General features: G+C 46.2%; 1 protein-coding gene and 1 long non-coding RNA gene across 5 annotated transcripts in view; one reads left to right on the top strand and one right to left on the bottom strand.

Moving 5' to 3' along the window:
• Positions 1-2098: 2098 nt before the first annotated feature.
• Positions 2099-8486, bottom strand: LOC115246807 (uncharacterized). The gene is made up of 4 exons (XR_003885875.1): positions 8353-8486; positions 6871-8077; positions 6358-6561; positions 2099-3265 (listed from the first exon to the last, which is right to left on the bottom strand). It is a non-coding gene; the product is annotated as an uncharacterized lncRNA (long non-coding RNA).
• A 103-nt stretch (positions 8487-8589) lies between these two features.
• Positions 8590-18277, top strand: part of LOC101079469 (plasma membrane calcium-transporting ATPase 2-like) — a 54933-nt gene continuing 45245 nt past the window's right edge. The window contains exon 1 of one of the 4 annotated variants that reach the window (XM_029826248.1): positions 8590-9009. The gene's annotated coding sequence lies outside the window, so the exon portion shown is untranslated. The remainder of the gene's footprint in view (positions 9010-18277) is intronic. The other 3 variants (XM_029826246.1, XM_029826247.1, XM_029826245.1) reach the window with 3 other exon arrangements.

Genomic DNA, 18277 nt, shown 5'->3' with positions numbered 1-18277 from the left:
GACAGCAGTTAAAATAAAAACAAAGCAGGAAAGGAAAGGAAGATCCCAGCAGTTGCTCATGTTTATGCCAAGCGACATGATTATTGCCATTGGTCCGTGTTTTGGTATAAACCATTTCATTTTCTGACACATGGAAAGGACAGAAAACAGCTGTCAATAATCACACAGGAAATAAGAACCAGACACTAACAAACAGGACATATGATAACTAAATATTGATTTTCCTAGACTTCCTCAGCAGTCACAGAGACGACTCTAGCCGGAACAGGTTCCTAACCAGCACGGTTGGACTGTCGTTGTGATTCATGAACCCTTGTCATGGTTGCAACTCCCACAAAACAAAGGGCAGTTTACTGTGCTCATCATGCTTCCGCATGTTGTGATCTTGGCCATGGCGCTTTGGGAGCAAATGCATATATCAAAAATCCCTGTTTTTCTCCAGAGTTATTGGTGTCCAAGCATTCATCCTAACTCTGTCTGGATAATATCACTGCAGAAAATACCGCTCTCTACACTATTTCAATATTACTACTTATGTATTGACGAGTCCCAATGTCTCATGTTGGATTTTCTATTTGGTTTTTCGGAATTCATCTTCTCTTCCTTATTCACAATGTCAATTTTCACCTTTAATGCGCACAAGAAACATGTTTTGAGTAAATCCGGAAGCTGCCTTTTACCATCACCAGAGCGCAGTGGATGCTAAAAATCTATGAGGTCATCAAACAGTTGCTCCAGAAAGCTGTCAACAAAAACATCCCCCACACTTTTATGCAAATCGATGCGTTCTAGTTCGCCCCCCTGCATCACTGGGAGCAGATGGTAACAATAGACACGGTACAGTGCAACGTCTGATAATCAATCACACGTTTGTTTTTGTCCGATTAAAAAGGCACAGCGTCAGTATCTCTCACACCCACAGAGACACAAACTTGGAGGAGAATATTCCGGGCCCAAAGCTGCTGCTGTTGATGATGGAAAGCATCAGGAGCTTCCACGGAGACGTTCCTCACGATCTCACGAACATCAGTGTCCGCTGTTCACTTCTGTCCCGATGTCCAAGCACGCAGGATCTGTGCCGCTACTCTGATTCAGGAACGCCACATCTGGCCTGAAGGAGCAGCTGCGGCACCGCTGGAATAGCTTCACACAGCTGACAGGTTCTAGACAGTTGCTAAGAATCGTCTAGAACCTGTCTCACGTCACACGGAGGGAATTCACTTCACTCTGCCCTGGAACCATGCAGAGAGAATAACTTTTTTCTAGAGAGAAGCCAGCACTTATTTGAACACACTGCGCCCTGATTTATATCCTACATGCCTGTTGCACTTCTGATTTTAAAAAAGGATTAAAACAAACCCAATGAAAGGATCAGTTCTCCCTAATTTTAATTGGATAATACTATTAACTGAGGCTATTAACTTAATAGCATCAGAGAGCTGTGGGCACACAACTCAATGTTAGCATTTAGTAGCATAATTATGGACACACCCACAATTTAGAATGTTCTATTTGAGAGAGGGTGAACTAAACATAAAAGAAGTGAGTTGATTTGAAATGAGTTCATATTTCCAGTCCTGAGGAGGGACAGAGTGATCCATTTTCTCAGAGACAACTGGAAGGACAACTGAGCGTGTGAAAATGAATGCACAAGTGTTCAGAAATTAGATGTTTGGATTCACAAATCTGATTTGTAAGTTTTGCAGCTGAACTTCTGCTGTCAACCCCTCTGAAAGAATCTCATAAGACAAAACAATAGAGAGACTTCATTATCGGCACACTGGAGGATTTCACGTCGTACCTCATCAGAATTTACAGCTGGGTGCTGTAATCTATATGCACAGGTACCCATAGACATGTTGCTATGCCTACAGGAAGACTTTCCTCAACGGGTGAACGAATGTATTTACCCTTTAAAAGATGTGCTTGGGAACAGCTGATGGACGGCTGTAATGAGCAGCGGAAAAAGTCAAACGACAAGCAAACAATACCTGAAGCACGCCGATCTGCTAAAATAATCTGCTAATCCCAAAGACCTTTTGGGAAAAGGAAATCTCAAATGAATTCAGTGCAATAGGAATTCACCAAAAATGCATGATTTTAATGTTCTATTGGACAGAATTCCAGGATATTCCAGGATATAACATGCAGACTTTGGGAGGGGAATGCGACGTGTGACCATCACAGACGTCCTAGGAGATGGTCCTGAGTGAGTTTATTGATACCCAGAGTCTTGGTGATGTCGACATCTGCTGAAAAAAACCCCTTCACTTCATTTGCAAGTCGTTTTCTTGCTTGGAAAAGGATCCCAAGTCAGTGTATCTCCGGTGTATCAACACCTGCTGATGGCAGTCCGAATACATCAGTTGTGTCAGTAGTTTTACCGACTTCACCCCGCTGTTAACAGAAAGGCTCACGGTGTCATCCTGACCCAGTTTCACTCCTTTACATATAGAATCAGTCCCAGTAGACAATGTTAACAGGGTACTTTAGAGACCACTGCAAACTGTGATAAAAGTAATGCAGATTGCTTAAGAAGGTAGCCATGGATACAACCTCCAGTCACCCTGGTTAGTGCACGTATGGAAAGAGTTGTTTTCTTCCATCTCAAGTACTTGTCTGTTGTCATATGGAGTGTGATTCCAGGGAGCTACAAATCATACAGTGCAGCCCGGCGGATCTGCACAGGAAGTAGGAATGTGTTGGTCAGATTTTTGATGCAGAGTTTTATTTTAAGATATTTTAGTTTAAAGCTATAGCATTACACTGCTTTAACATATACACAGGAGCTTGAGGGTCCTGCATGGACTGTTAGCATTAGCACTGGACTCTTCTACACAGAGGCTTTGGATGTTGTTACTGGGATCTGCTGGGAACCGTTTGGAGGGGATTTCTCTGTCCACCATCATAATGTCAGGCGTGTTGTCCATCACCTCTTTGTCTGTCTGTATCTGGACGTCCCCGACTGTGCTCCTGGGTCTCAGCGGCTTCGGTGCCAGGATCTACCTCAACGGTCTCTCCTCATTCATTCATTCATTCAAATACGCACATGTAAGTTCGGCATATGCTGTACAGCTAACGCTGAAACGGTATCAGCATCGAGCGTGAGGTTGTTGTGTTTTCTAACCACTGTGGTAAGTTGGTAAATGATCAAACTAACATCAGATCACGAGATGCGATGTCCTCCATTTTGAGATTCTGCCAGGTGCTCCGTAGTGCAGTAACTCTGGGCTGCAGGTGGAATCAGTCTTTCGAATCTGGGAACCTGCAGTGCAGAAGCAGCAGTAATACCTCACACAGTGATGTACGACCCTATTACGCTGCAGACAACAAGATCAGTCAGCTGCCTCTCTTGGCTTCCTGCAACACTGGGGTTTCTAAAATGCAGCTTCCAATTATTCCCACCATTAAATCCTTTAGACGAACATCCAAAATTCTGTAATAATAGGACGTATACACCTTAGCTATTACTTGTATATAGTTACACACGTGTATGTGTGTGTAAGAGAGGGTGGGGGGGGTGGGGGGTGGGGGGGGGTAGAGTGAGGGAAGGAAGCAGACAGTGAGGGGGAGAGAGAGAGAGAGAATGAGGAGAAAGAGAGGAGGGAGAGAGAGAGAGCGCTCTTGCTGTCTCTGAAGCTAAGAACAGATATGATAACTCTTCTGGCCTGGCCTGAGTATCTCAGAACATTCCCAGCCCAGGCTAGGGAATTCCTTTGGCACAAAGGAGCCTCGTTCATCTCTGTTGGAAGAATAATAGAGTAGAGTAGTGGAGTAGTAGAGTAGAGTAGTAGAGTAGAGTAGGGGTGTAGTGTAATAGAGTAGAGTAGTGGAGTAGTAGAGTAGAATAGTGGAGTAGTAGAGTAGAGTAGTAGAGTAGTGGTGTAGTGTAATAGAGTAGAGTAGTGGAGTAGTAGAGTAGAGTAGTAGAGTAGTAGAGTAGAGTAGGGGTGTAGTGTAATAGAGTAGAGTAGTGGAGTAGTAGAGTAGAATAGTGGAGTAGTAGAGTAGAGTAGTAGAGTAGTGGTGTAGTGTAATAGAGTAGAGTAGTGGAGTAGTAGAGTAGAGTAGTAGAGTAGTAGAGTAGAGTAGTAGAGTAGTGGTGTAGTGTAATAGAGTAGAGTAGTGGAGTAGTAGAGTAGAGTAGTAGAGTAGTGGTGTAGTGTAATAGAGTAGAGTAGTGGAGTAGTAGAGTAGAGTAGTAGAGTAGTGGTGTAGTGTAATAGAGTAGAGTAGTGGAGTAGTAGAGTAGAGTAGTAGAGTAGTAGAGTAGAGTAGTAGAGTAGTGGTGTAGTGTAATAGAGTAGAGTAGTGGAGTAGTAGAGTAGAATAGTGGAGTAGTAGAGTAGAGTAGTAGAGTAGTGGTGTAGTGTAATAGAGTAGAGTAGTGGAGTAGTAGAGTAGAGTAGTAGAGTAGTGGAATAGAGTAGAGTAGTGGAGTAGAATAGTGGAGTAGTAGAGTAGAGTAGTAGAGTAGTGGTGTAGTGTAACAGAGTAGAGTAGTGGAGTAGTAGAGTAGAGTAGTAGAGTAGTGGTGTAGTGTAATAGAGTAGAGTAGTGGAGTAGTAGAGTAGAGTAGTAGAGTAGTGGTGTAGTGTAATAGAGTAGAGTAGTGGAGTAGTAGAGTAGAGTAGTAGAGTAGTGTAATAGAGTAGAGTAGTGGAGTAGAATAGTGGAGTAGTAGAGTAGAGTAGTAGAGTAGTGGTGTAGTGTAACAGAGTAGAGTAGTGGAGTAGTAGAGTAGAGTAGTAGAGTAGTGGTGTAGTGTAATAGAGTAGAGTAGTGGAGTAGTAGAGTAGAGTAGTAGAGTAGTGGTGTAGTGTAATAGAGTAGAGTAGTGGAGTAGTAGAGTAGAGTAGTAGAGTAGTGGTGTAGTGTAATAGAGTAGAGTAGTGGAGTAGTAGAGTAGAGTAGTAGAGTAGTGGTGTAGTGTAATAGAGTAGAGTAGTGGAGTAGTAGAGTAGAGTAGTGGTGTAGTGTAATAGAGTAGAGTAGTGGAGTAGTAGAGTAGAGTAGTAGAGTAGTGGTGTAGTGTAATAGAGTAGAGTAGTAGAGTAGAGTAGTAGAGTAGTAGAGTAGAGTAGTAGAGTAGTGGTGTAGTGTAATAGAGTAGAGTAGTGGAGTAGTAGAGTAGAGTAGTGGTGTAGTGTAATAGAGTAGAGTAGTGGAGTAGTAGAGTAGAGTAGTGGTGTAGTGTAATAGAGTAGAGTAGTAGAGTCGTGTAATAGCGTAGAATAGTAGAGTAGTGTAATAGAGTAGAGTAGTGGAGTAGTAGAGTAGAGTAGTGGTGTAGTGTAATAGAGTAGAGTAGTAGAGTCGTGTAATAGCGTAGAATAGTAGAGTAGTGTAATAGAGTAGAGTAGTGGAGTAGTAGAGTAGAGTAGTGGTGTAGTGTAATAGAGTAGAGTAGTAGAATAGTGTAATAGAGTAGAGTAGTGGTGTAGTGTAATAGAGTAGAGTAGTGGAGTAGTAGAGTAGAGCAGTAGAGTAGTGGTGTAGTGTAATAGAGTAGAGTAGTGGAGTAGTAAAGTAGAGTAGTAGAGTAGTGGTGTAGTGTAATAGAGTAGAGTAGTGGAGTAGTAGAGTAGAGCAGTAGAGTAGTGGTGTAGTGTAATAGAGTAGAGTAGTGGAGTAGTAGAGTAGAGTAGTAGAGTAGTGGTGTAGTGTAATAGAGTAGAGTAGTGGAGTAGTAGAGTAGAGTAGTAGAGTAGTGGTGTAGTGTAATAGAGTAGAGTAGTGGTGTAGTGTAATAGAGTAGAGTAGTGGAGTAGTGGTGTAGTGTAATAGAGTAGAGTAGTGGAGTAGTAGAGTAGTGGTGTAGTGTAATAGAGTAGAGTAGTGGAGTAGTAGAGTAGTGGTGTAGTGTAATAGAGTAGAATAGTGGAGTAGTAGAGTAGAGTAGTGGAGTAGTGGTGTAGTGTAATAGAGTAGAGTAGTGGAGTAGTAGAGTAGTGGTGTAGTGTAATAGAGTAGAATAGTAGAGTAGTGTAATAGAGTAGAGTAGTGGAGTAGTAGAGTAGAGTAGTGGTGTAGTGTAATAGAGTAGAGTAGTAGAGTCGTGTAATAGCGTAGAGTAGTGGAGTAGTAGAGTAGAGTAGTGGTGTAGTGTAATAGAGTAGAGTAGTAGAATAGTGTAATAGAGTAGAGTAGTGGTGTAGTGTAATAGAGTAGAGTAGTAGAATAGTGTAATAGAGTAGAATAGTAGAGTAGTGTAATAGAGTAGAGTAGAGGAGTAGTAGAGTAGAGTAGTGGTGTAGTGTAATAGAGTAGAGTAGTAGAGTAGTGTAATAGAGTAGAGTAGAAGAGTAGTAGAGTAGATTAGAGTAGTAGAGTAGAGCAGTATATTGATGTCCATACCTCATCTGAGACCCAGAGCTGTCTCATGGTTGCTGTCTCATGGTTGCAGCTGTCCTCTGAAGAGCCACAATCATCACCTTTCAGAAACAGGGCTTGGTGGAAAGATCCTACGCTCGACTCTTCAGCTTGCCTTTATGACCTTTAACGTTCACGATGTGTGCTCCGTATGTGCTGGGCTGGACATTGGGTCTGCATTTGTCTTGCCTTGTAAGAGACATTAAAATCGACAGTAGAATAGAAGAAAACTCGGCCTCCTGAAGGGTTTCAGCACTTCACCGCAGTCATTCAACAGCATATCCTTCAACCTCTGCCTGGATTCTGTCTGCACAGAAAAACTAATAAAGGGGTTCAATGGACTCTAATGTGATGTCACCCAAGATGGAGAGTTGAGCTATTTCTGCTCAAGAAGGGGACAATAAAACAGTCAAAATGAAATCTGTGTAATACACCCGGTAACATCTACACATGCGGGGTCATGGTTGAAATACCATGTTGAATCTTGTGCTGTCTTACAGTCAGTGTGGGTTCTTCATGGCCTTTTTCACAGTGTTTTGACAACAGCTCCCTGGACGTGTTGTGCCAACACCACGTTCAGTGGGTGGAGCAATGCAGCAGCTTTCCACAGGTGACACACCAAGAGTGCTTCATGCAGATAGGTATGGATCAATGCCACCAGTCCTCTTCCATATAGTCCCCCTGTCCTTCTGGACTGAGTTTAGCGTGACTTCATCTGCACAGAGAGTCGGATCCTGCATGTTTATGTCATGTTTATGTCATTTACGATGTTTACGTCTTGAAGAAACAGGCAACCACATCAGAAGCCAATTCAGTCAACTGTCAAATTATGTTTAATAACCAGAAAATGGATGCCGTCACGTCAAATGGCGGCCATTCCTCAACAGCAAAGGCCATATTTAAGCCACACAGGCATAAAAGTCGCGGCGTTTCATGATGGATGCCGACTGTCGAAAAGGTAATAAGAAACCTTCGCTTTTCCAGCACCTGCTTTCTTTTATTCTGAAGTGCTGTTAAATGGCACCTCTCCTCCTCGCTGTCATTAGCATAGCGTAGGAGGCAGAGCTGAGTGGTCAGATGGCTGTCAGAGGGAGGAAAAAATCATTTCAGATTTGTTGTTAATGTTCTGTGTGTGAGCCAGAAACATTCACACAGGCTAGGTGGACTGCATTATTATCCCCCAAATTCGTCTTGAAGAAGAAGGAAGAATGAGAGAAGGTTAAGTTCACCCCCTGCGTGTCTTGCGTGCTCTCCCGGGGTCTTTCCGACCGTTGTTTGGAGCACTGCCTTATCCAAACGATGGATCTTAATTTTAGCTGCCACCTTTCTTTAACAGAACATAAGAATGGCTGTTGATCAGAGTGGTGCTGGGGTTGGCGGCAGCAGTAGCTCAGGCGTAAAAGGGGTCATTCTGCTACCATGTCAGGCGTCCTTGAGCAAGGTGCTTAACCCCGCGCACCTGCGTGACGGGACCACAAATGTGTGCGATTGGTTACTTCTTCAAATGACCTTGCGGCCCCCTGCGAGGCGGCCCCTCCCAACCGTGTACGGCGAGCGCAATGTCACGTGGTGCCTCAAGTGGTCTCAGATGAGCGGAGGGGCACCCGGAACCCTGGAGTTACCAATGACCTCTGGACTGGTCAAATGGGCCGTGTGGTCTTCAAGAATAATAAATACCCCAAGTGTGCTGGTTCAAATCCCTGCCCTGTAAACGGAAGAGAGAGAGGGAGAGAGAGAGAGAGAGAGAGAGAGAGATAGATAGATAGATAGATAACAAATGTAATCTTAGCATGAGTCTTTCCTGTATCTAGGTGGAGATTGTTTCTCATTGTATCCTATGATTTTGATTTATTTCTTTTTAGCCTTCCGTGGTGATTCTAAGTTCCAACCCCCCCGCCCTCCCAACACACACACACACACACACACACACACACACACACACACACACACACACACACACACACACACACACACACACACTTGAGTCTGTGTTGGCTGGAAAAGGCCTCCATGCGTCGCCGCTGAGCAGCTCCAGGTGTGGAGATTCTTTCACAAAAGACCCGGAGCCACCTTAAACGCAGGGTAATCCCGGCCTGGCCCCTCCTCTCGCCGCGGCAGCTCCCCTCCCTCCCCCCCGCTCGCTGTCTGCGCTGGAGGGAGACCGTTCGGGACGTCAGGTCTTTTCTCTGGTCCTATTTGAATGTGTTGGACCTCCCCATCACTGCCTGCTATTCCGCCCACCCGCCTTCCAGCGCGCACAGGCACAGCAGCCGTGTTTATCGGATCAACTGTTGTCGGAGCCACCCCCTCTCCCCGCTTCTATCTCGGGAGAGAGAAGAGTTTATTTCCTTTCGAAGGACTGTTCTTTTTTTTTGGTTTTTTCCGCTTCGGTTCCAGGTCGGTTCTCCTTCCGCCAGGCTGCCGATGCGCCACAAGAATTGACATCGATGCCAGTGTGCGGGCAGCCCGCAAACAGGTCTTAACACATTGCGTTTGCCGCGGACCGCCACCGACTATGTCAGTGGCTTTTTCACCTCTGCGAATATCAAGTTGGGGAATGGAGAGAGCCTGCCTAATTTGAAGACGCTGCCCTGCCTCCACGACGCAACCGGGACGTGATTTGAACCAAGAGCGGAGGTAACGTCGATTTTTCTCTCTTTCGCAAACTTTATTCAAGGCGAGGAGGTGTTTTTTCGGACGGACGGTCGGCTCAAAAAGGAGGAAATGGGTTTTTCCTCTCCACCCCGTCAAAGTGGTTGAAAACACACATTAATGAGTCAATCGTGTCCGTTGTCGTCCGCACTGCCGAGCATCCGGGTATCCTTCGCAACTGCCGATTCTTTACCTTGACAGCCACTTGTGAGGAAACACGCACGGATTTGGGCTTTTTCTACAGGTGTGGACGCGCGGCGGTCCTGTCCACGCACGTCGCTGTCTTCGGACACATTTTCCCGTGGTTTCTGATTAAACTGAAGCGGCTCGGTGCGGTACAAACTCCCGAGACTGGCTTCCTCCCCCCGCCTGTGGTCCCGGCTGTTAGCTAGGTCACAGCTGTATTCTCGGTCCAAACATTTTCCGGCTCCGCGGATTTCTGCGTCTTTTTTCCCCCCCTAACCCACGCACACTTCCGCCGAATTACACGCATTTCTGAACCGCGACACCAACTTTGAGACCTGGTTTTGCGGTGCGTGACTCGCCGCCCCGCGTCGCGTTTCACTTCCCAAAGTTGGCGCCGCAACGTGTCCAACCGAATTATCCGAATCGTCCCACATCGAATTATGGATCCGTACGAACCGAGATGGACGCGGGGGTCAAACGCCGACACCGTTTAACTTCGATGCTGCCGAAAAGGCAACAGTTTATTGGGAGGGGGTGGGAGGGGGGGGGATCTTACTGTCCGGGGTATCCCCGGGCCAGCGGCCGTCCCCTTCTACCGGGGCCGCAATAAGACCGCCTACGGACGCGTCCGTGGTCTCCGGCTGTTTGCGCAGAGGCTGTGTCTGTGGCTGGTGTCGGGACCGATGTTTTCCAGCGCGCCCCGGCCGCTGGGCCCCTCAACCGGGGCGGGCTTTTTCTGACTGGGGCCGTGTGTCACTGCGGTGCTTTCAGGACCGGCTCGCTCCTCCGGTCGGGCCGGTTGGTCCACATTAAGGACAAACCGGTCGCAGATATTGCTCATTGCTTTCATCGCGCTGGGCGTCGGTGAACCATGACAACAGCAGATCGCCTGGTTCTTTTCTCGCCATGAACCGCCCTTGCGTCATCGGGGCCGATGAGCTCCAGGAGGAAGGCAGATTCCTCCTCTCCTCCTCTCCTCTCCTCCTCTCCTCCCATTCCATCCACCCTCTCCCCAGACTCTGTCTGGGTGTGTCCTGCCTTAATGCGTTAGAGAGGAGGGGGATCCCGGCTCTGTGGCTCCTGTGACCTCCGCAGGAGGGCATTGCTGCCTGAAGAGTGTTTCTAAAAAAAATAAATCTTCAAATGGAAAGACTTACATTCTCACGAGAAACCTATTTTGAAAATGATTATATTGCCAATAACGTATGCCAATAATTGGGGCTTCGTTTCAGCCGCCGTCCTCATTTGCGGGGAGAAAATGTTGCAGTTTCATAACCAGCTTTTGGAACACGAGCTGATAAAGAACCTCCAGGAGCGAAAATGCCTGACGCCGCGCGTCTGTGGATAATCAATTCTTGACAAAATGCCGACTGACATCCTGTGTCGCTTATGCAGTTTATATTTTAATCCACATTTTCATTTACAGCAACTGAACTCTGAGTACGAACTAGAGTTTCCCCGGGCTATGACACCAGCTCAGTTTGTTTACATTCATACTGTTATTTCAATTTAGACTAAGTTAATGTCAATTCAATTAGATTCTATGATGAGCCAGGCTCAGCAAATCTTTCTATTCTTTTCCCCAAGTCACATGTAGGACATATTTATACCTTTAATTCTTTTAGTTGGTAGCTGTCAGTGGGGTTTTTACCGCTCCGGCCATTTTCTGCTGCTCATTGCTGATGGCGATCATGTGGGCGCTGTTCTGGAAGCAGGAACGCACCCTGAACTGGTCGCCCGCCCGCCCGCCCGCCCAGCAGCAGGAAGTTGTCCACCCAATCGAACGTAAACGAAATTAAACTGAGTGATTTTCGGTGCTGCTGTCTGTTTCCTTTGGCCGTGTTTACGTCTGGAAAGAGCCGTTCCTGACTAGATGCTATCACGCGGGAATCCCGGCGAGCACTTAGGAGCTCTGCCCCGCGCAATACTTAGCGGGTCGTCTTTGTTTTGCGGGACGTTGATCGGCACAGAGACGGCACGTTCCCACACAAATGGCAAAATCAATAGGCATTTTCCAAAACACCGCGTGTCTGTTCTATGTTAGAACAACAATAGCTCCGGTTCAATCTGTTTTAAAAGGATGCTGTTTTATTGGATTACTAATGGCAGAGCGAGGAAACAAAAAAACCATTAACCATTAATGATGGTAGACACAAAATGTTTCTATTTTAATCACAGCCAAGGCTAGAATAATAATCTTTATACCACAATCTGTCGTGCATTTATTGGCACTTTTTTTCCCCTCATACGTGCTTTCTTTTGTGATTCCTTTTCTGCTGTATTTGATGTCGGTATGTCCAATATTCCAGCGTCCGTCCACTGATCAGGACGGAGATAACGAGCGTGACATGAACGGCCGCCGTTGCTGCATTCGCGCCGCTGCCGAGCGGCGTCGTTCAGGAACGAGAGCGAAGCAAATGGCCGTTTAAATGCTCAGAAACTGCATCGAATGCAGACGCCCCACTGCAGACGCAGCCCGCGCACGAGAGCTCGATGCAGCAGCGCACTCTCGTCTTATGTAAATCTGCATCAATTAATAATGGCTCGGTGTTATATATGAGCTATAGAAGCCTTCTGCCCTACGGGGGTGCGTTCTGTCCTGACACAAACGATACGGGCAGCGATCCTTCTTTTCCCGCTGGCAGTTTCGGGTCATTTCCACCGAAAAGCAAACAAACGGGCGCTTTATAGGTCAACATCTGGACAGGCATGAAGCTCTTTCTCCATTCTTGGTCTTTATCAATACCTCGCGCTATCTGCAGGCTCGACTAAGACGAACCCTGGGCAGAAATAAAGCCTGGCTTGATCGAGTCCGAAAACGAAGACGCTCCGGAATTTCAGGGACGCCGGTTGGCTGCAAGTTTGTTTAAAGAAATCTGGGCAAACATCCCCCTCAAGGCAAATTCCCAGAGGGCCAGTACAGCAGTGTTTATGAGTTTGTGTGCAGCCATAAGACTACCTTAAGGTGAATATTACAGGATTAGAGGGTAACCATAGGAACAGAAGCAACACGAGTGTTACCTATTATTTGGACCCTCCCTTAGCGTGGCACTGATTAATGTTTCATTAGGTGTTGTACATGTTTTCTGAGTGACATCTGACCTTACCTGGCACATTCTGTGAACTTTGGTACACATACACACCCTGTTGAAAGCGCTGGGTAATAATTGATGAATCGATGCATTGTGGATTTTCTTTTTCTGCCCTTTAGTGTCGGTGCTTTGCCACTATGTGGGCATTACCGTTTCCACCATACAATGATTTGGAATCGACCCATTTGACCAAAATAGCCATAATTCGCTCAACAACATGCTAGGTCGTAATGTTTTCAAGTCAACACCCACACAAAAGTATGAGGTGTGCTTCTAAATGGGGCACGTTGGGTGACTGGTGGTGGTTTAGTCGATGGTAAGATGGGTGGGGGACGAGTGTAGGAAGGACTTGATGCACATTATAAGATGACAGCAGCCTCCGCATTGCTACGCGCGAGGCAAAGCTGCTTCTGCAGCTCCGTCCCAGTTGGCGGCGCCTGCTGCTGCGTTTCTGGGGCTGCGTGGCGGCGCGGGGCAGAGGCGCAGCAGCGGGCGCCGGTGCTCCTGGAGCTCTGCACAGATGGGGCAGCTGCCTTCAGACTGCGGCACACGGGCTCGCAGGCATTTGCATGGAGGAGTTTAAAGAGAAACAAATGTAGCTACGCTTCACTCTTTAATTCTCAGCGGGTTACTATGGCGTTGCGGCAACAGTTGCTATGAGGATCTGTAATCCTCCATGGGAAAAAAATAAAAAACACTCTTAGGTGTGTTGTTAAAGTAAAGGGTTTAAAGATCACATTACCTCTTTTGACCTAACAAATAACCAACTTGAGCCACAGCTTCTGGCACTTGTTTGTTGCGGTGAGTATTAATCGTGTAAAATTGGCAGCATCATGAGTTTAACATTAGTGAAACCCATTTTTAATCGTCCTTCAATAAACTGAGCTCCACAGTCGAACTGCAGAGTGTTTCTCCTCCGTGGACCCGGCTCTTTCTCTTCCGCAGGATCTCAGCGACCCATAACGATGGAGAGTTCTGGTGTTTTGGGATTTGAGATTTGTAAAAAAGGAGAGTGCACCGAGTTGTAAGTGAACTCTCTTAGTGGGATCATTATTTCATACACTCGATTTTTAGTTTTTTTTGTTCCGTCCCGTGAGCCACTTACATTAAAGGCACAGAGGCTTTCTGACAGCACAAGCGCCTATAAATAAATATAGCCTCAAAGATGAGAGAGGGAGTCTTTTAAGCAGTAGCATGTTGCTCGTGTCAATTACACAGCTGTTTGATCACCTCTGCGGTGGCTCTAAATTTAGGTTTGGCCATTGGGGCCACTTGATGTTTTATTTTTGGCCCCTTTGTCAAATATAGTGGTGGCAGGGGTGCGTCATCATCATCCCTTTGTTCTTTTGCAATAGTGTCCTATTAGGAAAAAGTCCAAATATACTTCTCCACAACAGATTTTTGGCTTTTGTCAGAAAGGATGCGTACTACTTCTTTGTTCGTGAGCCTATCTCCGCCGTGGAATAACAACGATTGATCTCAGCTGGCTGTGAAACTCAAGAATTCATGCAGTGGACAGGACTTTGTCCCCCAGTGATGGGATTTTTGTGCAAAAGTAGGATCAAACACAACAGACTGCACTCATGCAGTGATGAGGGGGAAAAAAGATATTATTGCACCTTTATTGTGTGTTTTACTCTTCGTTATGGTGGTGCACGTTCTGACCGGACCTGATGCGTTTCCTGGAGTCTTCCTCAGGCGACGGGGGGGGGGGAGGACGTCCCGAGGCGGGCTGTGGCGGGGATGTTTTTGTCTGCTGCAGAGCTGCTGCCCTCCGGTGAGTGAGGACGGCTAAAGGAGCGGCCGCAGAAGGACCGCAGGAGCTGTTGCGACGGCTTCATCTCCCTGAATGTTCTCAGGGAGATGAAGTCTCGCCATTTCGACCAGTGCTCTGATGCTAACTGTCCATGTGCGGTCCTCTGTGATGCGTGCGCCCTCTCCCCATTCACCTACAGAGGCAAATGCTTATTCCTAAGGTTGATTATGGTTCCTTTTGTTTCCTGATGGAAACAGTCTGGTTATTGCCCGTGTGGGCTGACTTGTCAACCCTCTGCGCCACCTCTACGCCCTTATTTCAATGTGCATAACGCAACAGTTAAAAGAAACAGACTCATTTAGCTTATTAAAGACAGCAGATAAACAAAGTCTGTTTGTTACTGTAAGATAGGAAGCCGAACACCTCTAGAATGCTGCATGAGCAGGCAGCACAAGGCCCAGAGGTCTACATTGTGGAGGATGATGGACACACACACACACGCATACACACAGAGCGCTCCTGGAACTCTGTGTGGGCAAGAAAGACAAATTAGAATGCTGCAGCAGCGCTGTGGATGGAGAAGACGGACGCAGATGCTGCCCAGCTAGGCAGATGAGCAATCTGAAAGGGCGCAATCGCGGCGTTAGCTTGAGCGGTGAGATCGGTTTATCTCAGGGACGAGGTCGGTGTGAGCGAAGGGCGTGACATGCTGGATGGTTGCTGATGTATAATGGGGCTGTGCATGAGATCAGCCAGGCTTCATGGGACAGAGGTGCTACCTTTTGCATGATTATACACGAGAATTAAAATGCCACAATCATCATCAGAATCGCTAAAGCAGAAGGAGAGTAGCTTCTTTTTACGGTGCGCCAAATTGAAATAGTCTTTCTTTGAAGCTGAATCGTCTAAAAGCTTAAACATACATGGGATAAACCCCACATCCCATATTTAGCATTAATCCAGTTGCAATGTCTAGCAAGATGTTTCAGCACGTTTCTCTTATTGAGGTTCTTAGAACGAATCTGACAAAACATTCACTACTTTAGGATCAAATCATCAAAATTGGACATTCCAATGAATAATTCCGATCAGCGTCTCACTGGTGCTTCCACGACACATTTAGTTCCTCTGAGATGATTTACAAAAGCCAAAAAACGCTTTTTTTTTATTTCGGTGAGTATCTCCGACATAAGACTCTCCACTTCCAGAAACAGACATTTCCAAGGTCACTTTGAAGGCCATTATTTAAAATGATAAAATTCACATTGTATCTCAAAAAATGGTCCTTGATATTCATCTGATTTCCCTCCGGTGTGTGTGACGTGATGACATAACACACGTTTAAGTTAAAGCAGTGGTTCTCCACCCTCCTCGCTCAAGAGAATTGTAAGAAATTGAAAGCGATTTTTATAATAATGCTTTGCGTTAAATATTTCGGCAGCATTAATGTTGTCTTGCACATCTCAGAGCAACAAAGTGCAACCTTCACACCACTGACGGGGAAACCTCGCAGCAGTGTCATTAGACGGGGACATTTTCAGCGTAGCGCCGCTATTTTCAGGCACCATTATTAAATTTTGGATCCCGTTTTCCCGCAACGTCCTCTTAAAAAGCTGGAGTGGCCTCTTCAGGTTATTAGCTTTCATCCTGTCTGCTGGCAGCTTTGACTCAACACAGAGGGTCGTTCTTCACCTCCTCCCTCCCACGGGTGTCCTCTCATCTTGGATTTTGGTGGTGGATCCTTGTGTCTTGTTGAACATGGTGACAGTGAGGGAGTTTTTTTAGGAGACGTTCTTTTACTTTCTTCAAATTCAGAAGGTTATTACGCCCTCATCAGTTTAGGAAAGTCCAGATGACTCCAGATGGTTTAATTGAGAACATTTGAGATAACTCAAAAACATAGATTCCTTATGGGAAAAGCAATAGAATCAGTCCAGAGTTTTCAACTTCAAGTCTGGTTCCCACATGGATCCAGACTCCAGTTGCCTGAAGGTGCCGCGTTCATCTGGGCAAACGCCGAGGAAGGAGAACGGTTCTGTGTCCCACACATGAATTGCTTGGCTCCGAAATTTGTGTCGTATCCCCTGTGAAGATGCTCAGGGAATCTGCTAAGATGTCAAAGTCCAAAGTGAACCCGGTCCTGGATGGGCTTTGGCCCAAAGGCCACTCGGGAAGGAGGCATTTCTCCAAATGCGAGTTTTGGACGCATCCCAAAGGAGCTAAACCTGAACTGTTTGGCCATAACGCACAATTGGAGGGAAAAGGGAAAGCCTGGAAACGCCAGCGCAACTGCGAGGTGGTCGGTAGCGTCAGGAGGACTCTGGAAATATTAAAGGAAAATCCTATCAGGAAGTTCAAGTTTGGGTTTCCCAAATGAATAAATGACCCTTCGGTAAGTACAAAGTGAGGAAGGACAACCAGGGTAACGTTTTAGGGTCTGCTCTCAATCCCGGAGAGGGTTTGTGGGCGGAGCTGAAGAGCTCTGTCTGTGTGTGTGTGTGTGTGTGAGCAGGGTGGCCTGCAAACATGACTCGGTTACACTGGTACTCGCTGAAGGAACGGGCCAAAATTCCAGGAAGCTGTTGTCAGAAGCTTGTGGAAGGACGCCCAAAACGCACCAAATAGTGAAAGTATGTGCACCACTGACTGTAAAGAAAGTAACATAAATAATCTCTGCCTCATTATTCCGGAATTTAGCAAAGAGAAGCTATTTTGGTAATGCCGAGTGACCTAAAACTGGATCAGTTCAGTCTTATTTATTGTCAGAAACTGAGGGGGAAAAAGGGCTGATGTGTCTAAAACTCTGTGACGTTTCTTCTGCTCACCGCGGCTCTTCTTGAGATGGGAGTTTGGGAAACTTTAACGGGGAACACATGTTCCCAACAACAGATTTTGGTTGCTGTGAAAAAGGACTGATAGGAAAGATGCAAACCCTGATTTTAGTGGGACTAAACACGTCCCGGCCCAGCTGGAAATGACGTCATCGGTGGGCTTAACTTGGTAACGAAATGCAGAGAACAGTTGCTTTTGTTAAATAAAATGCCGTCATTTGCCTTCATTATTAATTACTGGAATCCAGGAATGTCTGTGTGTGTGTGTGTGTCCGTGCACGTGTGTGTGTGCTGCATGCACACACCCCATATCTCTCATCTGAGATACTGGGAAAGGCATGGGTTGAGGGAGTTAGTGACCAGATGGAGGATAGCTACAAAGCCCAACAGGAAGTGAGGGCTTGATGGTTTCCTTATGTCGCGTTGGCAACCGTTTAAACTTCCTCCTGTGTTTACACGCATTAGTGTGTCTATATCCCCAACTTCCTTTTATATGTAGCGATGTTCGGGAATGTAAAGGGCGCCGCGGTGTTTGTTTCGGAGCGCTAAAGACTCGCAGCTCGGCCAAGGCGACTGATCCCGAGCAGCAAGCTTCCATCCACCTCGGCAGGAGGGATCTGGGATCCGCCCCTGGATCCGAGCACCGGGTCGGCTGGCAAAGCTGACGCTCGGATCCAGGACGAGATGGATTCACGCACGGGGAACCTTAAAAAGGATGAGGATTGATCTCCTTTCTGATGGCACCTGTTATATTAATATTTATTAAGTAAATATAAAAGTCTCATTTAACTCATTTATTTTCCATTTTCTAATTGAACTTACATCTCAGTGACGTTTGACTCGTCTCTAGAATCAGAACTTTCCTCATCCGACCTCTGCTCGTATGATATTGATGTAATACTGTATTTCCACCGTCGGGAGGACGCAAGGTCGTAGCGTCTGTTTTTGACCTTGTGCGAGCGGCACAGTCACACGGCTTTTCACAAAAGTGTTTGCTAGAAATAGGTCCCAAATGGCGCATTAAGGAGAGGACTGTTGGCCATTTAGCCTGGTCTCATCATGAGACAGACATGTAGAGAACATGTACATGTGGACGGAACAAGCGGTCGGATAGCAAGTGGCAGGATATAGCGATCTAGTAGCTCCTCCTACTAGCAAAATGACATATTTTCTGATGTATTGGTTTATCTTTTGTGGGTTAGCAGGCATTATTCTCTTTTACGTTCAAGCTAATGTCAGTTAGATGTAATTCTGCAAGTAAAAAAGGAATCGTTTAGCTGGTAAGCCATTTATTCCCTAGCCACATCAAATTCAACCTAAAGAGAAAGGCGTCTACTGATGAGAGGCATAGACACAGCTATCTCGTGCATGAATGGCACCCTGTTCTT

This window comes from Takifugu rubripes, chromosome 19 (assembly GCF_901000725.2).
Source record: "Takifugu rubripes chromosome 19, fTakRub1.2, whole genome shotgun sequence".
Taxonomy (NCBI): domain Eukaryota; kingdom Metazoa; phylum Chordata; class Actinopteri; order Tetraodontiformes; family Tetraodontidae; genus Takifugu; species Takifugu rubripes.
Note: the sequence above shows the minus strand (reverse complement) of the source record. Positions and strands in the feature narration are given on the sequence as shown.